Source organism: Oncorhynchus gorbuscha, linkage group LG14, assembly GCF_021184085.1.
Source record: "Oncorhynchus gorbuscha isolate QuinsamMale2020 ecotype Even-year linkage group LG14, OgorEven_v1.0, whole genome shotgun sequence".
NCBI classification, from domain to species: Eukaryota; Metazoa; Chordata; class Actinopteri; order Salmoniformes; family Salmonidae; genus Oncorhynchus; species Oncorhynchus gorbuscha.
This window is the reverse complement of record NC_060186.1, coordinates 60617066-60643769: the sequence shown is the minus strand read 5'-3', so window position 1 is coordinate 60643769 and position 26704 is coordinate 60617066. Positions and strand designations below refer to the sequence as shown.

Genomic DNA, 26704 nt, shown 5'->3' with positions numbered 1-26704 from the left:
GACAAGACAATAGAGCTCCAATGATCAGACAATAGAGATCCATTGTATCCCAACAAAACATTAAACCCTACTTGCTGTAAAAGACTCTACTCTCCTTCTCCCTAGTTCCCTTATGAGGAATAAGGATGGACATAGGCCTACTATTTGTGGTTCTGCAGTAATGTGTCCCGTGTAGCTTAGTCCCATGTGGCTCAGTTGGTAGAGCTTGGCAGTGGGTTTGATTCCCATTTTAAAAATATTAAAATGTATGCACTCACTACTGTAGCTCGCTCTGGATGGGAGTGTCTGTTAAATCACTATGTGTGTAATCATGGCTGTGTGGTTCTCCCCACACACATTACAGTATAATCTGTGAGTGAGATGTTTCACTGCCCAGGTAACACTACTAATCCTCTCATCTCAATGGGATTTCTGACCTGCTAATATACCACCATTTAATTCAACCGCAGGTCCCTTTTGTAGGCCTACTTGCCCTCTGACATGTTTAAATATCAATGTAATAAGCTTTTCATTTCAGCCTCTACGCAAGCCACATAAATCCAGAAAAAGGAAATGACTTCAGAGCTGTTATCAAAATAAATAGCCAAGGGGGGTGTGGTGATAGCGTTGGGAGAGGGGAAGGTAAACAGCTTGGTTTAATTGGATACTGTGTTACTGTGTGATGTGTGTCATCCTGACCAACACACAGAGGCAGCCAGGCATCACACACAAACACAGTGCACAGGGAACCTACCTACCTACAGCCATTTTTTTCCTCACTTTCATCCTTGACTTTCAACCCTGATCAGAACGAAGGATGACCATTTTTTTCCTACAGGATTGGTCTGATTGGTCTGGTCAGGATGGGTTTGGTTTGTGATGTCATGGTGAAATGACCATGACATCTGACCATTACATCTCTATGACTGGGCAGAGTGTGAAGAAGGACGTTGTGGTGACGTGATAGTCCTAACTGAGGCCCAGACAGACAGGACGCAGACAGGATGGGTTGTTACTGCAGATACATTTACTCTAACAAAGACATCATAGAAGCCAATTCATGTTAGTATGCTCACAAAATCCAAAATAAACTAGAGGAAAATGGCTTTCCCCCCTGCTTCTGTGTTACACATTGGGAAATTCAATTCCCTACTCTCCCTTGTAACAATATGACTGCATCTCTCACAAAAGAAGACATAAAGTGTACATAAACTATTATAAAGATGATTTGTGTGCATGTTGAAATATTTTAATGGAGGATACGTGCTACAGTATCCAGGATTCTACAACTTCTACTGTATTCTGATTTATTTCACCTACAGCATCCAGGATTCTACAACTTCTACTGTATTCTGATTTATTTCACCTACAGCATCCAGGATTCTACAACTTCTACTGTATTCTGATTTATTTCACATAAAGTATCCAGGATTCAACAACTTCTACTGTTTTCTGATTTATTTCACCTACAGCATCCAGGATTCTACAACTTCTACTGTATTCTGATTTATTTCACCTACAGCATCCAGGATTCTACAACTTCTACTGTATTCTGATTTATTTCACCTACAGTATCCAGGATTCTACAACTTCTACTGTTTTCTGATTTATTTCACCTACAGCATCCAGGATTCTACAACTTCTACTGTATTCTGATTTATTTCATCTACAGCATCCAACAACTTCTTATTTTATTTTATTTATCCGTTATTTTACCAGGTAAGTTGACTGAGAATACATTCTCATTTGCAGCAACGACCTGGGGAGAGGAGGGGGATGAATGAGCCAATTGTAAACTGGGGATTATTAGGTGACCGTGATGGTTTGATGGCCAGATTGGGAATTTAGCCAGGACAGCAGGGTTAACACCCCTACTCTTACGATAAGTGCCATGGGATCTGCCATGGGATCTTTAATGACCACAGAGAGCCAGGATATATGTTTAACATCCCATCCGAAAGACAGCACCCTACACAGGGCAGTCCCCAATCACTGCCCTGGGACATTGGGATATTTTTTAGACCAGAGGAAAGAGTGCCTCCTACTTGCCCTCCAACACCACTTCCAGCAGCATCTGGTCTCCCATCCAGGGACTGACCAGGACCAACCCTGCTTAACTTCAGAAGCAAGCCAGCAGTGGTATGCAGGGTGGTATGTATTCTACGGTATTCTGACTTATTTCACATACAGTACCAGTCAAAGGTTTGGACATACCTACTCATTCAAGGGTTTCTCTTTATGTTTACTATTTTCTAAATTGTAGAATAATATTGAAGACATCAAAACTAAGAAATAACACATATGGAATCATGTAGTAACCAATAAAGTGTTAAACAAATCAAAATATATTTTAGATTTGAGATTCTTTAAAGTAGCCACCCTTTGTCTTGATGACAGCTTTGCACACTCTTTGCATGCTCTTTAAAGAATTCTTGCGATATCAAAGGGATGTTTTGTGCACCCGGATACAGGTGTTATCTGACTTTCAGCACAACTGGATAGTTTTCGTGTTTTGGGATCTCTTGTCGTATCCCCACAATGTTCCCACAGCCTAAATAAATGTTTTTGGAACTTTTAAAGAACAGACAACGTTCTTGTAACATCAGTTGAATGCTTTTTTTGCACCCTAAAAGAAACATTGTAGAATAATCAGCACAACTGGACAGTTTTGGGGTTTTGTGAACATATATTTTGTGATTTCCCCATGTTGTTCTCACTAGACTGTTCCCACAACCTAATGAAACATTCTGGGAACCTTTTAAAGAACATATTAAATGTGTTTTAGGAACATTCTGGGAACCTTTTAAAGAACATATTAAATGTGTTTTAGGAACATTCTGGGAACCTTTTAAAGAGCATATTAAATGTGTTTTAGGAACATTCTGGGAACCTTTTAAAGAACATATTAAATGTGTTTTAGGAACATTCTGGGAACCTTTTAAAGAACATATTAAATGTGTTTTAGGAACATTCTGGGAACCTTTTAAAGAACATTAAATGTGTTCTAGGAACATTCTGGGAACCTTTTAAAGAACATTAAATGTGTTCTAGGAACAGTCTGGCAACAACAGGCAAATATTTAATATAAACATTCTATAATCAGCACCTCAACTGGACAGTTTTGTGTTATGAGAACATTTTCTGCGACCTAACAAATGTTCAGGGTACTTTAACAGAATCAATTTTGGCTTGCTGGGAGTCCTCTGACCCCCACCATATGGCTTGGCAATAGCATGGACTGGAATGTCATTACCTAATTGGAACCAAGTGCAACTCCGAGCAGAGCGGTCATAACTCCCATTGCCAAGCTCACAAAAGCCTCACGGTAACATGCTTCATAAGCCCACAGTGGGACACTCAGCAAACACACTGGTGTTTTCTACAGATATGCTAGACAGCTGGTGTTGATGGAGACCTCAGCAGAGTGTTTGAGAGTGAACACACTCTCAGAAGTGAGTGTGAGAGACTGTCACACACACATGAATATGTGGCTCCTCTGGGACTTGGGAGTTGAAACCCAGAGAGGGACATTGACAGATTTACTGATCGGCACAGGCTTTGGCTATTGCCTTGATGACGGATGACATTCTTGACTAGCTTGATGCGTTGATGAGAGAAGTGACATAGGAACCTTGGGTTAAAGCTTCTATTTAACAACACAGAGGTGATGCTGATGACAGAAGACATGCCCTGACTAAGCGCTTTAGAGAGAGATAGTGAGAGATTGAGAGAGACAGAGAGAGAGAGTGTGTGTGTGAGGCGGTATGTGTGTGTGCTCAGATAAGAGAGCTAGGGAGATAAAAACACAGGTCAGAGATGAAAACATGAGTCAAATTTTAGACGCTATGCTGAAGACATGATATTTCTGCCCTATAATAAGAAAGGATGGATGGAGGAGAGGAGAATGGATGGAGAGATAGAGGAATAACTCCAATGTGATCCACATATCATTCATCGAGTCATCTGTTCCCTACGTGTTTTGCTATACTTAATAGACTAGAGGGCTTTCTTTTGAATAAACGTGTTCCTGTTATTACATATGATTACAGTCCAAGGTGTTTACCCATCCTTTTTGCATAAAGTCAGTAGAAGTCATAGACACGTTCAACTTGGCTGTATTTTCAAAGATGCCCTTGAGAGATGTAGCCTCCTGTTAACAATGAAAAGTAGTTTACAGTATTTTATGTTTTAGATACAGTAAACGTGGCTGTGTACATAGTATGCATTTTTTCTCCTTCAAGTTTCAAGTTTTAATGTCACCTGCACAAGTACAGTGAAATGCCTTTCTTGCAAACTCTAAACCCAACAATGCAGTAATCAATATCAATGTAGTACTAAAAATAACACAAGGTTGAACAAAAACACACGAGAAATACTGTTCAGGAGCCTGTTAGTGTCAGACTTGATGCACTGATACCTTTTGCCATGCAGAAGCAGAGAGAAAAATCTATGGCTTGTGTGGCTGGAGTCTTCAACGCTTTTCCGGGCCTTCCTTTCACACCACCTGATATAGAGGCCCTAGATGGCAGGGAGCCTCGCCCCAGTGATGTACTGGGGTATCTCCACCACCCTCTGTAGCACCATGCGATTGAGGGTGGTGCTGTTGCCATACCAAGCAGTGTGGCAGCCGGTCTCAATGGTGCAGCTGTAGAACTTTTTGTGGACTTGATGCCAAACCTTTTCAACCTCCTGAGGGGGAAGAGGTGCTGTCGTGCCTTCATCACGACTGTGCGTGTGTGTGTGGATCGATTTAAGTCCTTAGTGATTTGGACACTGAGGAACTTGAGGCTCTCGATCCGCTCCACCGTAGCCCTGTCGATGTGGATTGGGCACATAGGCTGTGACTTACTTAGAACGACATACAAATTAAACGAACAATGACTTATTAGTGCCTTTGAATTCATCAGTCTGTGGCTTCAGGCTGATGCGATGATGTCTGGAGAGAAGGCCCGAAGCGGAGAACATCCTCTCCACACTTGCAGAGCCATTGGGTGTGCTAAACACCCTTTCGGCCACTTGCCAGGCTGGGCAGAGATGCAGAGTTGTTTTTAAAATGATCTTTCTATAGGTAGGCCGAAAGGTTTTTAAGCAAAATAACCCAATCAATACAGAAAGCTTCTTGAAAGTGGGAATATGCCAGGCAACTATGGCCTATTGTATAGATAATAGAACAAAATTGAACAAAACATTTGAGATCAGATTTTTTTTATACATACTTAGTGTTTATACTTTGCTACAATGACACACTTAGTTATCTACCCACCTCGTTCCTTTCTGTTAGCATGTGCATGTAGTAAATACACCATCGTGCTTTCAGGATAAGTGTCTTTTCAGATTCCACTATGATTCTTTAGACACTACATCACCACACTCCCTCTCTTGCTGTTGGTCCTCATCTTTACAAGTCACCTTGATTGAGTGTGTTTTATCAGTTTCTTTATAAAAATATTTAGTGAACTCCATGACAGTAGCTAAAGCAAGGGGCTATAGCAGCACACAAGTAGACTACAAATGCATATTTGGCCGAGCTTGCCCTGAGCTCGTGAAGTGAGCACTACTGGAGCGAAATTGAAGTGGGCGCTCCAGCCTTCGGGAATCTCGCTCTGCGCTCCAGTCAAATTGGAAAATATTGATACACATGGGACACTGCTGAGTGTTGAAAAACCAAGGAGCGCTGCAGTTCTTGGCACAAACTGGTGCGCCTGGCACCTACTATCACACCCTGTTCAAAGGCACCTACTACCATACCCTGTTCAAAGGCACCTACTACCATACCCTGTTCAAAGGCACTTACTACCATACCCTGTTCAAAGGCACCTACTACCATACCCTGTTCAAAGGCACCTACTACCATACCCTGTTCAAAGGCACCTACTACCATACCCTGTTCAAAGGCACCTACTACCATACCCTGTTCAAAGGCACCTACTACCATACCCTGTTCAAAGGCACCTACTACCATACCCTGTTCAAAGGCACCTACTACCATACCCTGTTCAAAGGCACCTACTACCATACCCTGTTCAAAGGCACCTACTACCATACCCTGTTCAAAGGCACCTACTACCATACCCTGTTCAAAGGCACCTACTACCATACCCTGTTCAAAGGCACTGACATTTTTGTCTTTCCCATTCAGCCTCAGAATGGCGCACACACACATTCCATGTCTCAATTGGTCTTATTATTTTATTATGATCCCCATTAGCTGTTGTGAAAGCAGCAGCTACTCTTCCTGGGGTCCAACACAAAACATAAAACATGACATGATACAGAACATTAACAAAGAAGAACAGCTCAAGGACAAAACCACATACAGTTGAAGTCGGAAGTTTACATATACTTAAGTTGGAGTCATTAAAACTTGTTTTTCAACCACTCCACAAAATTCTTGTTAACAAACTATAGTTTTGGCAAGTCGGTTAGGACATCTACTTTGTGCGTGATGCAAGTAATTTTTCCAACAATTGTTGAGTGACAAATTATTTCACTTATAATTCACTGTATAACAATTCCAGTGTGTCAGAAGTTTACATACACTAAGTTGACTGTGCCTTTAAACAGCTTGGAAAATTCCAGAAAATTTCAATTGGATGTCTACCTGTGGATGTATTTCAAGGCCTTCCTTCAGACTCAGTGCCTCTTTGCTTGACATCATGGGAAAATCAAAAGAAATCAGCCAATAAATCAGAAAAATAACTGTAGACCTCCACAAGTCAGGTTCATCCTTCTGACCAATTTCCAAATGCCTGAAGGTACCACGTTCATCTGTACAAACAATAGTACGCAAGTATAAACACCATGGGACCACGCAACCGTCATACCGCTCAGGAAGGAGACACGTTAAGTCTCCTAGAGATGAACGTACTTTGGTGCGAAAAGTGCAAATCAATCCCAGAACAACAGCAAAGGACCTTGTGAAGATACTGGAGGAAACAGGTACAAAAGTATCTATATCCACAGTAAAATGAGTCCTATATCGACATAACCTGAAAGGTCGCTCAGCAAGGAAGAAGCAACTGCTCCAAACCCGCCATAAAAAAGCCAGACTATGGTTTGCAACTGCACATGGGGACAAAGATTGTACTTTTTGGAGAAATGTCCTCTGGTCTGATGAAAGAAAATAGAACTGTTTGGCCATAATGACCATCGTTGAGTTTGGAGGAAAAAGGGGGATGCTTGCAAGCCCAAGAACTCCATCCCAACTGTGAAGCATGTGGGTGGCAACATCATGTTGTGGGAGTGCTTTGCTGCAGGATGGACTGCTGCACTTCACAAAATAGACAGCATCATGAGAAATGAAAATTATGTGGATATACTGAAGCAACATCTCAAGACATTAGTCAGGAAGTTAAAGCTTGGTCGCAAATGGGTCTTCCAATTGGACAATGACCCCAAGCATACGGGGCGGCAGCGAGTTCAAACCCCTGAGCTGACAAGGTACAAATCTGTCGTTCTGCCCCTGAACAGGCAGTTAACCCACTGTTCCCAGGCCGCCATTGAAAATAAGAATATGTTCTTAACTGACTTGCCTGGTTAAATAAAGGTAAAATTAAATTTAAAAAATACTTCCAAAGTTGTGGCAAAATGGCTTAATAACAACAAAGTCAAGGTATTGGAGTGGCCATCACAAAGCCATGACCTCAATGCTATAGAAAATGTGTTAGCAGAATTTAAAAAGCATGTGCAAGCAAGGAGGCCTACAAAAATGACTCAGTTACACCAGCTCTGTCAGGAGGAATGGGCCAAAATTCACCCAACTTATTGTGGGAATCTTGTGGAAGGCTACCCAAAACATTTGACCCAAGTTAAACAATTTAAAGGCAATGCTACGAAACACTAATTGAGTGTATGTAAACTTCTGACCCACTGGGAATGTGATGAAAGAAATAAAAGCTGAAATAAATCATTCTCTCTAAAAAACAAATGGCACATGTAACCTACATATTAATACATGCACACACACTATATAGGTCAACTAGGGGAGAGGCGTTGTGCCGTGAGGTGTTGCTTCATCTGTCTTTTTAAACTATGCTTGTTCTGGATTTGGGGACTGAGAAAAGACCCCTAGTGGCATGTCTGGTGGGGTAAGTGTGTGTGTCAGAGCCACCATCCCAAGAAGTTCAGCATCCCGGAGTCGCCTCTTCACTGTTGACGTTGAGACTGGTGTTTTGCAGGTACTATTTAATGAAGCTGCCAGATGAGGACTTGTGAGGCGTCCATTTCTCCAACTAGACACTCTAATCTACTTGTCCTCTGGCTCAGTTGTGCACCAGGGCCTCCCACTCCTCTTTCTATTCTGGTTAGAGTCCGTTTGCTCTGTTTTGTGAAGGGAGTAGTAGACAGCGTTGTACAAGATCTTCAGTTTCTATGTAATTTCTCGCATGGAATAGCCTTCATTTCTCAGATCAAGAATAGACTGATGAGTTTCAGAAGAAAGTTATTTGTTTCCAGCCATTATGAGCCTGTAATCGAACCCACAAATGCTGATACTCAACTAGTCTAAAGAAGGCCAGTTTTTATTGCTTCTTTAATCAGTACATCAGTTTTCAGCTGTGCTAACATAATTGCAAAAGGGTTTTCTAATGATCAATTAGCCTTTTAAAATGATGGATTAGCTAACACAATGTGCCATTGGAACACAGGATTGATGGTTGCTGATAATGGGCCTCTGTATGTAGATATTCCATTAAAAATCAGCAGTCTCCAGCTACAGTAGTCATTTACAACATTAACAATGTCTACACTGTATTTCTCATCAATTTGATGTTATTTTAATGCACCAAAAATGTGCTTTTCTTTCAAAAACAAGGACATTCCTCAGTGACCCCAAACTTTTGAATGGTAGTGTATATGGTTGAATCATCAGCAGACATGGACACAGTCTTTGTTCAAGCAGGTCATTGGTAAAAATAGAAAAGCGTAGAGGGCCTAGAGAGCTACCCTGCGGCACAAAACACCCTGCATGTTTGACATTAGAGAGGCTTCGCTTAAAGAAAACACTCTGAGTTGTATTAGATAGATAGCTCTGAATCCACGATAATGGCAGAAGTATTCTCAACAACATGGTATGGTCAATAATATCGACGCTGTACTGAAATCTAACAGTATAGCTCCCACAATCTTCTTATTATCAATATCTTACAACCAATCATCAGTCATTTGTGTCAGTGTTGAGTGCGCTTCTCTATAAGCATGCTGAAAGTCTGTTGTCAATTTGTTTACAGAGAAATAGCACAATTTTTTCCAACAGTTTGCTAAGAGCTGGCAGCTTTACCACTTTTGGTTGGAAAGAAAAGGTGTTCTTAATGTCTTGTATACTCAATGTACTGCGGACACACACACACACACACACACACACACACACACACACACACACACACACACACACACACACACACACACACACACACACACACACACACACACACACACACACACACACACACACACACACACACACACACACACACACACACACACACACACACACACACACACACACACACACAAGCCTGAACAGATATGTAGCCTAGCGGTTAAGAGCGTTTGGCCAGTATTCCGAAAGGTCACTGGTTGAATCCCAGAGCCAACTAGGTAAAAAGTCTGTTGATGTGCCCTTGAGCAAGGCAGTTAACCCTAATTTCTCCTGTAAGTCTCTCTGGATAAAAGAATCTGCTGAATGTAACAAGAGGACCACAAGAAAAAAGCAGTAACACATGTACATATGGAGTTGAGAAAAGACTGTCAAACAACCCCAGTGTGGGCGTTAATGTAATGAGGGATGGGGTTCATCGTCTCTCTCTTCTCTTGCTCCACAGACACGACTGGGGGATCATATACAGTAACATGATCGGTGGTGTGACGGAGCAGAAAGGCTGCAGCAGATGTTACAAAGGTTTCCTCACTTCCTCTGTAAATCTGGGTGTCCAGGCAGGACATGCCGAACGTGACGGCTGATGATGTCATCCATCCTTCACCGGTTGGTAGTGTGGGGCGGTGGAGCTGTGCCCTGGCCTGGCACAGACCAGTGGATAGTTAGTTATACAGAGCTGGGCTGTTGAAACAAAGCACAGGGCTTTCTGCTGTTGGCACAGTAATAGGGAGCTGAAGCTTTGAATACAGCACCCAGGCTCTACACTGGAATCTCTGTCTTTTCATTAACGGATTCCATTCTGTTCGAAATCCCATCACTGTACATACCATACAACGCAAAGGGATGGACGTGTGTGTGTGTGTGTGTGTGTGTGTGTGTGTGTGTGTGTGTGTGTGTGTGTGTGTGTGTGTGTGTGTGTGTGTGTGTGTGTGTGTGTGTGTGTGTGTGTGTGTGTGTGTGTGTGTGTGTGTGTGTGTGTGTGTGTGTGTGTGTGTGTGTGTGTGTGTGTGTAGCTGCTCTGCTGATGGTATGACTGCATGACGGAGGGGATAGGCAGAACAAAGAGGCTCACAGGGTTAGGATCAGCCATTGCAGGGCACATTGTAGAGACAGGGAAGTGTTGGCTTTGTAAAGCTAATGCTAAGCGGATCCTCTGCAGAGCTCACATCTGGCCCGTCCACATCTATTAGGTAGACACATCCACAACACACTGACTGACAGGCAGACAGGCAGGCCATGAGTCTCCATTTGTTTCATCCACAACAAAGGCTACTTTAAACAAGTCAACAAATCCCAAATGTCCACCATCCCTGAGAGAGAAGTGGTCTCTAGTCTACACGAGCTGACGTGTCGCATGAGAATTGGGCTCAGAGGTCTATCTCTATAGCAACGCTTTGACAGACTACTAGAGAATAAAGACGACAAAGTAGAGAATAAAGAAGAGAAAAAAGGAGAGAAAGAGATGGGGAGGGAGAGAGAGTCTAGGGAGAAAGACAGTCTGTCTGACTGGCAGAGACAGCTACTACAGCGAGATAGAGAAAGAGATGGGGAGGGAGAGAGAGTCTAGGGAGAAAGACAGTCTGTCTGACTGGCAGAGACAGCTACTACAGCGAGATAGAGAAAGAGAGAGAGAAAGAGATGGGGAGGGAGAGAGAGTCTAGGGAGAAAGACAGTCTGTCTGACTGGCAGAGACAGCTACTACAGCGAGAGAGAGAAAGAGATGGGGAGGGAGAGAGAGTCTAGGGAGAAAGACAGTCTGTCTGACTGGCAGAGACAGCTACTACAGCGAGAGAGAGAAAGAGATGGGGAGGGAGAGAGAGTCTAGGGAGAAAGACAGTCTGTCTGACTGGCAGAGACAGCTACTACAGCGAGATAGAGAAAGAGATGGGGAGGGAGAGAGAGTCTAGGGAGAAAGACAGTCTGTCTGACTGGCAGAGACAGCTACTACAGCGAGATAGAGAAAGAGATGGGGAGGGAGAGAGAGTCTAGGGAGAAAGACAGTCTGTCTGACTGGCAGAGACAGCTACTACAGCGAGATAGAGAAAGAGAGAGAGAAAGAGATGGGGAGGGAGAGAGAGTCTAGGGAGAAAGACAGTCTGTCTGACTGGCAGAGACAGCTACTACAGCGAGAGAGAGAAAGAAATGGGGAGGGAGAGAGAGTCTAGGGAGAAAGACAGTCTGTCTGACTGGCAGAGACAGCTACTACAGCGAGATAGAGAAAGAGAGAGAGAAAGAGATGGGGAGGGAGAGATAGTCTAGGGAGAAAGACAGTCTGTCTGACTGGCAGAGACAGCTACTACAGCGAGAGAGAGAAAGAGATGGGGAGGGAGAGAGAGTCTAGGGAGAAAGACAGTCTGTCTGACTGGCAGAGACAGCTACTACAGCGAGAGAGAGAAAGAGATGGGGAAGGAGAGAGAGTCTAGGGAGAAAGACAGTCTGTCTGACTGGCAGAGACAGCTACTACAGCGAGAGAGAGAAAGAGAGAGAGAAAGAGATGGGGAGGGAGAGAGAGTCTAGGGAGAAAGACAGTCTGTCTGACTGGCAGAGACAGCTACTACAGCGAGAGAGAGAAAGAGAAAGAGAGAGAGAAAGAGATGGGGAGGGAGAGAGAGTCTAGGGAGAAAGACAGTCTGTCTGACTGGCAGAGACAGCTACTACAGCGAGAGAGAGAAAGAGAGAGAGAAAGAGATGGGGAGGGAGAGAGAGTCTAGGGAGAAAGACAGTCTGTCTGACTGGCAGAGACAGCTACTACAGCGAGAGAGAGAAAGAGAGAGAGAAAGAGATGGGGAGGGAGAGAGAGTCTAGGGAGAAAGACAGTCTGTCTGACTGGCAGAGACAGCTACTACAGCGAGAGAGAGAAAGAGAGAGAGTAAGAGATGGGGAGGGAGAGAGAGTCTAGGGAGAAAGACAGTCTGTCTGACTGGCAGAGACAGCTACTACAGCGAGATAGAGAAAGAGAGAGAGAATGAGATGGGGAGGGAGAGAGAGTCTAGGGAGAAAGACAGTCTGTCTGACTGGCAGAGACAGCTACTACAGCGAGAGAGAGAAAGAGAGAGAGAAAGAGATGGGGAGGGAGAGAGAGTCTGTCTGACTGGCAGAGACAGCTACTACAGCGAGAGAGAGAAAGAGAGAGAGAAAGAGATGGGGAGGGAGCGAGAGTCTAGGGAGAAAGACAGTCTGTCTGACTGGCAGAGACAGCTACTACAGGGAGAGAGAGAAAGAGATGGGGAGGGAGAGAGAGTCTAGGGAGAAAGACAGTCTGTCTGACTGGCAGAGACAGCTACTACAGCGAGAGAGAGAAAGAGAGAGAGAAAGAGAGTGAGAAAGAGAGAGAGAGGGCTTTGACGGCTGAAACTCCATTAATTACCTCCCAGGCAGAGAAGACCAGAACAGAACAGAGGAGCCCTTCCTTCACATCACTGTGCCAACTCACTACAATCTACCTCCAGACCCCCCTCGGGCCATGGGTAGCTCCATCCCGGTGCCAACAATATACCTCCCCCTCTGCCTGTAGGTAGCTGATTTAGCCTGTCAGTTGTTCCTGTGAGCTTCCCCTGCCTCCCCTCGATGAGAACTCCCAGCTAAAGAACTCAAATCAAGCCTGTTTGTTCAGCTCTATTTCTGTCTGTCTCTGTCTATTTCTTTGTTCTGAAGGCTCTTTGTCCATAGATTCAGATATCCTTCATACAGAACATTACACACTGGGTCTGGGTCTGGGACTGGGTCTGGGTCTGGGTCTGGGACTGGGTCTGGGTCTGGGTCTGGGACTGTACAATACAATAAAGGAGGCCTGCTCGGGGAGCTACCTTGGGAGGTTTTTGGCTTCATACCTCCTTCCCTCCTGTATCGCTCCTTCCCCTCTTTCTCCTCCCTCCCTCCGCTCCCTTGTTTCTTGTCAGCTGACCGCTGTTCCAGATGCCGGCTCCAGAGATCCGGACAGGAAGAGAAACAGAGGGAGAGAGAGAGAGAGAGAGAGAGAGAGAAAGAGGAGAGAGAGAAAGAGAGGGAGAGAGAGAAAGAGGTGGAGAGAGAAAAATAGAGAAAGAGTAGAGAGAGAAAGAGAGAGAGAGAGAGAGGGAGAAAGGGAGAGAGAATGTGGAGAGAGATAGAGCTCCACACTCCCTCAGCAAAACAGCTATTTGTCAAAGCCCCTCACCTCCAAACACACACTCACACACACACTGAACAATGCCACTCCTCTTGTGAACAGACCGTGTCTATGTGTGTGTATGCTTATTTGAGTGTGTTTCTATGTTGTGTGTGTGTATGTTTCTCACCTTGTGTGTGTGTGTGTGTGCATTGTGTCAGTGTGGTGGTGTTGTGTGAGTGTGTGTGTTTCTAGAGATGTGTGTGTGAGTTTGTGCTTGTCCGGGAGAAGAGGAGATCAATAAACAGCCGTGAGGCTCAGATTCAGTGCTGATATGTAGCACGATTCTTTATTTAAGTCTTTGCCGGGAGCAAGGCTTTGTTCTCACTCAATGGAAAAGGAAATCAATAGAGGCTTCAGAGGCTGATGATAAATAGTAATGGATCCTGATCCCTTCATCCATCCCTCTCTCTCTTCATCCCTCTCTCTCTTCATCCCTCTCTCTCTTCATCCCTCTCTCTCTATCTGTCTGTCTGGCTCCAGAGAAGACATGTGAGGCACCACTCACCCTGTCATGTACTGGAGAACAAAGGAGTAAAGGGCTAATTATGGCTAATTCAGGCAGACACACACACACGTATAGATACACGCACACACATATATATGCACATACACACACATGTATAGATGCACATACAGACACATGTATAGATGCGCGCACACACACACACACACACACACACACACACACACACACACACACACACACACACACACACACACACACACACACACACACACACACACACACACACACACACACACACACACACACACACACACACACACACACACACACACACACACACACACACACACACGTATAGGCACATTAACACACACGTATAGATGCACACACACACACACACACACATACGTATAGATGCACACACACACGTATAGACGAACACACATACACGTATAGATGCATACACACACGTATAGACACACACACGTATAAACACACACACATGTATAGACGCACACACACACACACACACACACACACACACACACACACACACACACACACACACACACACACACACACACACACACACACACACACACACACACACACACACACACACACACATACGTATAGATGCACACACACACGTATAGACGCACACACACACACACACACACACACACACACACACACACACACACACACACACACACACACACACACACACACACACACACACACACACACACACACACACACACACACACACACACACACACACACACACACACACACACACACACACACACACACACACTCAGGAAGGCAGGCAGGGACCAGGAGACGCCAGGAGAGGCACCACTCACCCTGTCATGTACTGGAGAACAAAGGAGCAAAGGGCTAATTATGGCTAATTATGGCTAATTCAGGCAGACACACACACACGTATAGATACACGCACACACATATATATGCACATACACACACATGTATAGATGCACATACAGACACATGTATAGATGCGCGCACACACACACACACACACACACACACACACACACACACACACACACACACACACACACACACACACACACACACACACACACACACACACACACACACACACACACACACAGACACACACACACACACACACACACGTATAGGCACATTAACACACACACACACACACACACACACACATACGTATAGATGCATAGACGAACACACACACGTATAGATGCATACACACACGTATAGACACACACACGTATAAACACACACACATGTATAGACGCACACACACACACACACACACACACACACACACACACACACACACACACACACACACACACACACACACACACACACACACACACACACACACACACACACACACACACACACACACACACACACACACACACACACACACATACGTATAGATGCACACACACACGTATAGACGAACACACACACACACACACACACACACACACACACACACACACACACACACACACACACACACACACACACACACACACACACACACACACACACACAGGTATAGATGCACACACACACACACACGTATAGATGCACACACACACACGTACAGATGCAACACGTATAGACGCACACACACACACACACACACACACACACACACACACACACACACACACACACACACACACACACACACACACACACACACACACACACACACACACACACACACACACACACACACACACACACACACACACACACACACACACACACACACACACACACACACACACACACACACACACACACACACACACACACACACACACACACACACACACACACACACACACTCAGGAAGGCAGGCAGGGACCAGGAGATGCACACACACACAAGCAAACATACACACACACACACACAGCGCATGGAGCAGTGTAGTGAGAATCAGCTAGCATCGTGACTCAGCAGCATCAGTCAGTCAATCAGAAAGCGGAGGAGGGCTGGCATGCTTCAGTTAAAATACCAGCTCAGCCAACAATAATCTCATTCCAACACAGTTACACTCACCATGAAACGCCTTATGTATGTCTGAAGCAAAAATTTCTCTACATGTCTCAATGTGACAACATAAGACCTCATAGTAACTTAACTCCTCTGGTGAGTTCTCTTTCACTTTGTTCACAACTCTTAAATTATATTATTTCTCCATCCAAAGCATTTAAATCTTTGACAATACAAATACATGAAACAAGAGATAGGATTTCCCCTGAAATTAAATGAAAGAAAGACCAAAACAGGATACAAGTACTCACCACTATAATAGAGCCGCGGACAGTCTAACAGAGCCACGAACTGTCCAAGTGTTTCAGAGGAAATGTTCTGTAACTGTCCTGCTAAATGTGTGTACCTCTTTCAGAGTATGAGGAACAAGTAGAGTACAGTAGACTAGGCTAGCTACATGCTAGGCTAGGCTAATTCTTCCTTTAACTCAGCCACTCTCTCCCTTTCTCTGTTTGTCTGTTTATCTTTTCCTCCTCTCTCTCTCTCTCTCTCTCTCTCTCTCTCTCTCTCTCTCTCTCTCTCTCTCTCTCTCTGCTTAAAGCCCAGAGTGGGACGTCCCCTCTCTCTCTCTCTCTCTCTCTCTCTCTCTCTCTCTCTCTCTCTCTCTCTCTCTCTCTCTCTCTCTCTCTCTCCCTCTTTCTGTCACAGCTTAAAGCCCAGAGTGGGACGTCCCCTCTCTCTCTCTCTCTTTCTCACTCTCTCTCTCACTCTCACTCTCTCTCTCTCTCACTCTCAACCTCTCCCTCTTTCTCTCACAGCTTAATGCCCAGAGTGGGACGTCCCCTCTCTTCTCTCTCTCTCTCTCTCTTTCTCTCACAGCTTAATGCCCAGAGTGGGACGTCCCCTCTCTTCTCTCTCTCTCTCTCTCTCTCTCTCTCTCTCTCTCTCTCTCTCTCTCTCTCTCTCTCTCTCTCTCTCTCTTTCTCTCTCAGCTCTAATGCCCAGAGTGGGACGTCCCCCTCTCTCTCTCCTCTCTCTCTCTCTCTCTCTCTCTCTCTCTCTCTCTCTCTCTCTCTCTCTCTCTCTCTCACTCTCTCACTCTCTCTCTCTCTCTCACTCTCAACCTCTCCCTCTTTCTCTCACAGCTTAATGCCCAGAGTGGGGTCCCCTCTCTTCTCTCTCTCTCTCTCTCTCTCTCTCTCTCTCTCTCTCTCTCTCTCTCTCTCTCTCTCTCTCTCTCTCTCTCTCTCTCTCTTTCTCTTAATGCCCAGAGTGGGACGTCCCCTCTCTCTCTCTCTCTCTCTCTCTCTCTCCCTCTTTCTCTCACAGCTTAATGCCCAGAGTGGGACGTCCCTCCTCTCTCTCTCTCTCTCTCTCTCTCTCTCTCTCTCTCTCTCTCTCTCTCTCTCTCTCTCTCTCTCTCACTCTCACTCTCAACCTCTCCCTCTCTCTCTCACAGCTTAATGCCCAGAGTGGGAAGTCCCCTCCCTCTCTCTCTCTCTCTCTCTCTCTCTCTCTCTCTCTCTCTCTCTCTCTCTCTCTCTCTCTCTCTCTCTCTCTCTCTCTCTCTCTCTCTCTCTCTTCTCTCTCTCTCTCTCTCTCTCTCTCTTTCTCTCACAGCTTAATGCCCAGAGTGGGACGTCCCCCTCTCTCTCTCTCTCTCTCTCTCTCTCTCTCTCTCTCTCTCTCTCTCTTTCTCTCACAGCTTAATGCCCAGAGTGGGACGTCCCCTCTCTCTCTCTCTCTCTCTCTCTCTCTCTCTCTCTCTCTCTCTCTCTCTCTCTCTCTCTCTCTCTCTCTCTCTCTCTCTCTCTCTTTCTCTCAAAATCCCAGAGTGGGACGTCCCCTCTCTTCTCTCTCTCTCTCTCTCTCCCTCTTTCTCTCACAGCTTAATGCCCAGAGTGGGACGTCCCCCCCCCCTCTCTCTCTCTCTCTCTCTCTCTCTCTCTCTCTCTCTCTCTCTCTCTCTCTCTTTCTCTCACAGCTTAATGCCCAGAGTGGGACGTCTTCCCCTCTCTTCTCTCTCTCTCTCTCTCTCTCTCTCTCTCTCTCTCTCTCTCTCTCTCTCTCTCTCTCTCTCTCTCTCTCTCTCTCTCTCTCTCTCTCTCTCTCTCTCTCTCTCTCTCCCTCTTTCTCTCACAGCTTAATGCCCAGAGTGGGACGTCCCCTCTCTTCTCTCTCTCTCTCTCTTCCTCTTTCTCTCACAGCTTAATGCCCAGAGTGGGACGTCCCCTCTCTCTCTCTCTCTCTCTCTCTCTCTCTCTCTCTCTCTCTCTCCTCTCTCTCTCTCTCTCTCACTCTCTCTCTTCAACCTCTTTCTCTCACAGCTTAATGCCCAGAGTGGGACGTCCCCTCTCTCTCTCTCCCTCTCTCTCTCTCTCTCTCTCTCTCTCTCTCTCTCTCTCTCTCTCTCTCTCTCTCTCTCTCTCTCTCTCTCTCTCTCTCACAGCTTAATGCCCAGAGTGGGACGTCCCCTCTCTCTCTCTCTCTCAGTGAGGTTAAGGTTTGAAAGAGTCACTCAGTGAGGTTAAGGTTTGAAAGAGTCACTCAGTGAGGTTCATATTTGTTAAATTGGGAGAAGAAGAAAAAGAAGAAAAAACATCATCTCGCTTTGGAATGATAGAGGGCCTGATGACCCCTTGGGGCCATGGGAGAGAGGGAACGAGAGAAAGACAGACAACGAGAGGGAGGGGGAAGGAGACAGAGGGCAAGGGAGGTCAGACAAAGAGTTAAAACAGGACCTGGAAGTCCCCCCTGTTCTTCTTATGGGCTCCCAGCATCACGCAGACTCACTGACAGTCCTAAGCACCCACAATCCACCACAGCAGTGAGGTCACATGGGATGATTAGAGACTAAAATTACAGCAGTGAAGTCATATAGCACAGTTATGCAGTTTATAACCATAGCAGTGATGTCATATAAGAGAGTTGTGGAGACAGGAACCATAGCAGTGATGTCATATAAGAGAGTTGTGGAGACAGGAACCATATCAGTGATGTCATATAGGACAGTTGTGGAGACAGGAACCATATCAGTTATGTCATATAGGACAGTTGTGGAGACAGGAACCATATCAGTGATGTCATATAGGACAGTTGTGGAGACAGGAACCATATCAGTTATGTCATATAGGACAGTTGTGGAGACAGGAACCATATCAGTGATGTCATATAGGACAGTTGTGGAGACAGGAACCATATCAGTTATGTCATATAGGACAGTTGTGGAGACAGGAACCATATCAGTTATGTCATATAGGACAGTTGTGGAGACAGGAACCATATCAGTTATGTCATATAGGACAGTTGTGGAGACAGGAACCATATCAGTTATGTCATATAGGACAGTTGTGGACACACACCACAACTCTACATAGACACACACCACACCTCTACATAGACCCACACCACACCTCTACATAGACCCACACCACACCTCTACATAGACCCACACCACACCTCTACATAGACCCACACCACACCTCTACATAGACCCACACCACACCTCTACATAGACCCACACCACACCTCTACATAGACCCACACCACAACTCTACATAGACACACACCACACCTCTACATAGACCCACACCACACCTCTACATAGACCCACACCACACCTCTACATAGACCCACACCACACCTCTACATAGACACACACCACACCTCTACATAGACACACACCACACCTCTACATAGACACACACCACACCTCTACATAGACCCACACCACACCTCTACATAGACACACACCACACCTCTACATAGACACACACCACACCTCTACATAGACCCACACCACACCTCTACATAGACCCACACCACACCTCTACATAGACCCACACCACACCTCTACATAGACCCACACCACACCTCTACATAGACCCACACCACACCTCTACATAGACCCACACCACACCTCTACATAGACACACACCACAACTCTACATAGACACACACCACAACTCTACATAGACACACACCACACCTCTACATAGACCCACACCACACCTCTACATAGACCCACACCACACCTCTACATAGACCCACACCACACCTCTACATAGACACACACCACACCTCTACATAGACCCACACCACACCTCTACATAGACACACACCACAACTCTACATAGACACACACCACAACTCTACATAGACACACACCACACCTCTACATAGACCCACACCACACCTCTACATAGACCCACACCACACCTCTACATAGACCCACACCACACCTCTACATAGACCCACACCACACCTCTACATAGACATACACCACACCTCTACATAGACCCACACAACACCTCTACATAGACCCACACCACACCTCTACATAGACCCACACCACACCTCTACATAGACCCACACCACAACTCTACATAGACCCACACCACAACTCTACATAGACACACACCACAACTCTACATAGACACACACCACAACTCTACATAGACATAGACACACCACAACTCTACATAGACCACACCACAACTCTACATAGACACACACCACAACTCTACATAGACATAGACCACACCACAACTCTACATAGACACACACCACAACTCTACATAGACACACACCACAACTCTACATAGACACACACCACAACTCTCTAGACACACACCACATAGACACACACCACAACTCTACATAGACACACACCACAACTCTACATAGACACACACCACAACTCTACATAGACACACACCACAACTCTACATAGACACACACCACAACTCTACATAGACACACACCACAACTCTACATAGACACACACCACAACTCTACATAGACCCACACCACAACTCTCATAGACCCACATTATCTTGTCATAGACACACACCACAACTCTACATAGACACACACCACAACTCTACATAGACACACACCACACCTCTACATAGACACACACCACAACTCAACTCTACATAGACACACACCACACCTCAACTCTACATAGACACACACCACAACTCAACTCTACACGTTCCTGCTCCCAGCTGTTCCTATTCCCCTAATCACACCACATCCTTTCTAGTCCCATTTCTTCCTTTGTGTTCCGTTCCTGTCCTGTCGGTTCCCACAACTCAACTCTACATAGACACACACCACACCTCATGCTCTACAGGTAGAGTCACACCACAACTCAACTCTACATAGACACACCACAACTCTACATAGTTTGTATTTACACACCACACCTCTACATAGACACACACCACAACTCAACTCTACATAGACACACACCACACCTCAACTCTACATAGACACACACCACAACTCAACTCTACATAGACACACACCACAACTCAACTCTACATAGACACACACCACAACTCAACTCTACATAGACACACACCACAACTCAACTCTACATAGTCACACACCACAACTCTACATAGACACACACCACACCTCTACTGCTGCATCCTGTTTAGACCTGCTGTCACAACATTTACAAACGGTCAATATGCTGGAAGGAGCTCTAACGGCAAACATTTTACAAAGAAGCACACACACACACACACACACACACACACACACACACACACACACACACACACACACACACACACACACACACACACACACACACACACACACACACACACACACACACACACACACACACACACACACACACACACACACACACACACACACACACACACACACACACACACTACTGTGGGTAACATATTTTGATTAAGTGGTTGGAAAACAGCATACCTTGTGTGTATGTAAAGCAGATTTAGGACCAGTCAGAACTTTGGTCTATTTGATTAATAACCTTATGAGGCTATTTCTGATACACTCACACAACCACCCCCAAAACCTCCTCCCAACCGCTCCCAACCTCCCCTCACATGAAGCAGGAATAATCATGATGGCAGTGGTCTTTAGATTCACACATACCTCTATCAGAAATAATGAAAGCCTGTCTATCCAGACTCTAATCCAGGAACAGGATATCAATTCAGATGAACTTGAGGTCAAACACACTGATAGGACCTTAATAATAATACACAGTCTGGACTACGATGGTCTCCACACAGGCAGACAAATAAAACAATTCATTATATCCAGCTTCTCTTCTAAAAGTTCAAAATGTTGGCCTGAGACTTCAAAGAATAAACAGAGATAAATACCAGATAACTACTCTTGCTTGACTTGGTCTGCTTGCTTGAATAGGTCAGAGGTCACAGACATGGATTAAGAACTGAGTGAACAGAAGAGTACAACACTGAAATGACCATTCATGTAGAGTATAGCGGAGGAAAAACAGTGACTGGAGCTAACACTACTACCTCTAATGCACGTAGAGAATTTAGTGCTAAGCTGTTCAAACCCTATTGCTTTTAGATGAGCACCAAATTGCTAGAAGTCTGGGAGATACACGTAATGTATTTTTTAAGCATGATTCTGTCTCTCTCTCTCACTCTGTGTGTGTATGCGTATGTGTGTGCGAGAAAAAGAGAGAGTGTGTTTGTGTGTGTGTGTGTGACTCTGACCTCATATGGGGAATTGAGAGCCGCTAGCCTAATTAAAAACCAAATCAGCTTTCATTTTGGTGCCAAATTGTGACACACCACACTTTCCCTGCCAGGCAACACACTTCTGCATAAAGATAAGACTATGTTATCTGTGAAGAAATAGGATTCTCTAAATCAAATTAGGGACCTGTTATTCCAAGTATTTAATCCTCAAAAAAATCTTAATCATCCATCATCACACTTTCTGTCTTCCATAAAAGTAGGACTTTAGGTTGGGTTTGACCAGAAACTGCTATAGACACTAATGTCACAAGTACTCCACTCAGTCATTCAACAGGTTGGAAATAGGGCACTTGGTTATTTTTAGCACAGAGCACCATACAATCCTCCTGAGGCTAACGATCAGCCAGGGCAGACAAATTAAAACTGATCAACACAAGTACAACTTTCTCTCTAGCCATCTATGGAGAAACAGCGACAGACAAAGGAGAGAGTGTCTGTCTGTCTGTCTGTCTGTCTGTCTGTCTGTCTGTCTGTCTGTCTGTCTGTCTGTCTGTCTGTCTGTCTGTCTGTCTGTCTGTCTGTCTGTCTGTCTGTCTGTCTGTCTGTCTGTCTGTCTGTCTGTCTGTCTGTCTGTCTGTCTGTCTGTCTGTCTGTCTGTCTGTCTGTCTGTGTGAATGTTTGATTACCCTCATTGAGTGAGGAGACACTTCACATAGTCCAGCTAGCAGACAGGCAGGCAGGCAGTGAGGCACTGAGGCAGACAAGCATGTAGGCAGTGAGGTAAACAGGTAGACAGGCAGACAAGCAGGCAGTGGTAGCTAGTTGCTAGAGTAGAGCTCTCTCCAGAGTCTATGGGGCCAACATGCTGTCCAGACTGCCCAGTTACCAGAGACTGGTACTGAATACTGATCATTACCATCGAGGTTGACTACCACACACACACACACACACACACACACACACACACACACACACACACACACACACACACACACACACACACACACACACACACACACACACACACACACACACACACACACACACACACACACACACACACACACACACACACACACACACACACACACGGACATGGTGAGACAGAGACAGGGCGCGAGAGAGAAATGAAGAGAGGGGGAGAGGATGTAGGGATGGAGAGAGAGAGAAAAAGAGAGAGAGAGAGATACAATGTTTTAATTGAGCAAGGGAGGGATGGAAGGGTGAGGGTTAGTGGAAGAGAAAACAGAAACACACAATGATACATACACATACTGTACATATACACAAACACAAACACATACACAAACAAACACTTACACAAACACATACACAAACACATACACAAACACATACATATACATATACACATACACATACACATACACAAACACATACACAAACAAACACTTACACAAACACATACACAAACACATACACAAACACATACATATACATATACACATACACATACACAAACACATACACAAACACATACATATACATATACACAAACACAAACACATACACAAACACATACACAAACACATACACAAACACATACATATACACATACACAAACACATACACATACACATACACAAACACATACATATACATATACATATACACATACACAAACACATACACAAACACATACATATACATATACACATACACAAACACATACACAAACACATACACAAACACATACACATACAAACACATACATATACACATACACAAACACATACATATACACATACACAAACACATACATATACACATACACAAACACATACACAAACACATACACAAACACATACACAAACACATACATATACACATACACAAACACAAACACATACACAAACACATACATATACACATACACAAACACAAACACATACATATACACATACACATACACAAACACATACACAAACACATACATATACACATACACAAACACATACATATACACATACACAAACACATACATATACACATACATATACAAACACATACGCAAACACATACACATACACAAACACATACACAAACACATACATATACAAACACATACATATACAAACACATACACAAACACATACATATACACATACATATACAAACACATACACAAACACAAACACATACACATATACAAACACATACACAAACACAAACACATACACAAACACAAACACATACACATACACAAACACATACATATACAAACACATACACAAACACAAACACATACACAAACACATACACAAACACATACAAACACATACACAAACACATACACAAACACATACATATACACATACATATACAAACACATACACAAACACATACATATACACATACATATACAAACACATACACAAACACATACATATACACAAACACATACATATACAAACACATACACAAACACATACATATACACAAACACAAACACATACACAAACACATACACAAACACATACACATACACAAACACATACATATACACATACATATACAAACACATACACAAGCATATACACAAACACAAACACATACACAAACACATACACAAGCATATACACATACACATACACAAACACATACATATACACATACATATACAAACACATACACAAGCATATACACACACATACACAAACACAAACACATACATATACACATACATATACACAAGCATATACACAAACACAAACACATACATATACACATACATATACAAACACATACACAAGCATATACACAAACACAAACACATACATATACACATACATATACAAACACATACACAAGCATATACACAAACACATACACATACACAAACACATACATATACACATACATATACAAACACATACACAAGCATATACACAAACACATACACATACACAAACACATACACATACATATACACAAACACATACATATACACAAACACATACACAAACACATACATATACACATACACAAACACATACACATACATATACACAAACACATACATATACACAAACACATACACAAACACATACATATACACATACACATACACATACACATACACATACACAAACACATACATATACACAAACACATACACAAACACATACACATACATATACACAAACACATACATATACACAAACACATACACAAACACATACACAAACACATACATACACATACACATACACATACACATACACATACACAAACACATACACATACACAAACACATACACAAACACATACATATACATATACACATACACAAACACATACACATACATATACACAAACACATACATATACACAAACACATACACAAACACATACACATACACATACACATACACATACACATACACAAACACATACATATACACAAACACATACACAAACACATACACATACATATACACAAACACATACATATACACAAACACATACACAAACACATACACAAACACATACATATACACATACACATACACAAACACATACACAAACACATACATATACACATACACATACACAAACACATACACAAACACATACATATACACAAACACATACACAAACACATACACATACATATACACAAACACATACATATACACAAACACATACACAAACACATACATATACACAAACACATACACAAACACATACACATACACATACACAAACACATACAGAAACAAACACATACACAAACACATACACATACACATACACATACACAAACACATACACATACACAAACACATACACATACATATACACAAACACATACTGTACATATACACATACACATACATATACACAAACACATACACATACATATACACAAGCACATACACAAACAAACACATACACAAACACATACACATACACATATACATACACAAACACATACACATACACAAACACATACACATACATATACACAAGCACATACAGAAACAAACACATACACAAACACATACAAACACATACACATACACATACACATACACAAACACATACACATACACAAACACATACACATACATATACACAAGCACATACACAAACAAACACATACACAAACACATACACAAACACATACTGTACATATACACAAACACATACTGTACATATACACATACACATACACATACACA

General features: G+C 43.6%; 1 protein-coding gene across 5 annotated transcripts in view; it reads right to left on the bottom strand.

Annotated features, from left to right (window-relative positions):
* LOC123995246 (SAM and SH3 domain-containing protein 1-like) overlaps positions 1-26704 on the bottom strand; it is a 353722-nt gene that overhangs the window by 133634 nt on the left and 193384 nt on the right. The window contains exon 1 of one of the 5 annotated variants that reach the window (XM_046298715.1): positions 16308-16553. The exons of the other annotated variants lie outside the window; for them this stretch is intronic. The gene's annotated coding sequence lies outside the window, so the exon portion shown is untranslated. Of the gene's footprint in view, positions 1-16307; positions 16554-26704 lie in introns of those variants that run through there. 5 annotated transcript variants of the gene reach the window in all.